Source organism: Tarenaya hassleriana, unplaced genomic scaffold (genome assembly GCF_000463585.1).
Source record: "Tarenaya hassleriana unplaced genomic scaffold, ASM46358v1 Cleome44, whole genome shotgun sequence".
NCBI classification, from domain to species: Eukaryota; Viridiplantae; Streptophyta; class Magnoliopsida; order Brassicales; family Cleomaceae; genus Tarenaya; species Tarenaya hassleriana.
This window is the reverse complement of record NW_010967136.1, coordinates 649,075-649,438: the sequence shown is the minus strand read 5'-3', so window position 1 is coordinate 649,438 and position 364 is coordinate 649,075.

Here is a 364-nt window from a genome sequence, read left to right as displayed (position 1 = left end):
GCTTCGGGATTGGGATTGCATAATCGACTGGATGGTCCATTCGGATTATGAACAATCGTTGCACAGAAACAGGTTAGATCTAGGAGCTCTACGAGTAAAGCACTTGTCAAGGCCTCGATCGTACGTGTCATGGGCCATGCCAAAGCTGGGTGTGCCGTATTATCTTGGTAAGGCAAGATGGAGAAATGGTGGTTCTCATAGCTTGAAAGAAGATGCTTGATTTAAGTGTGGTTTCGAAAATCCCTTATTTATATAATGCTAAGCGTGTACCTCCCATTATTAGAGCGTCTGTCAAGGCATCGATCGTCCGTAACACGGGTCATGCCAAAGCTGAGCGTGCCGGATTATCTTTGTGAGGCAGGGT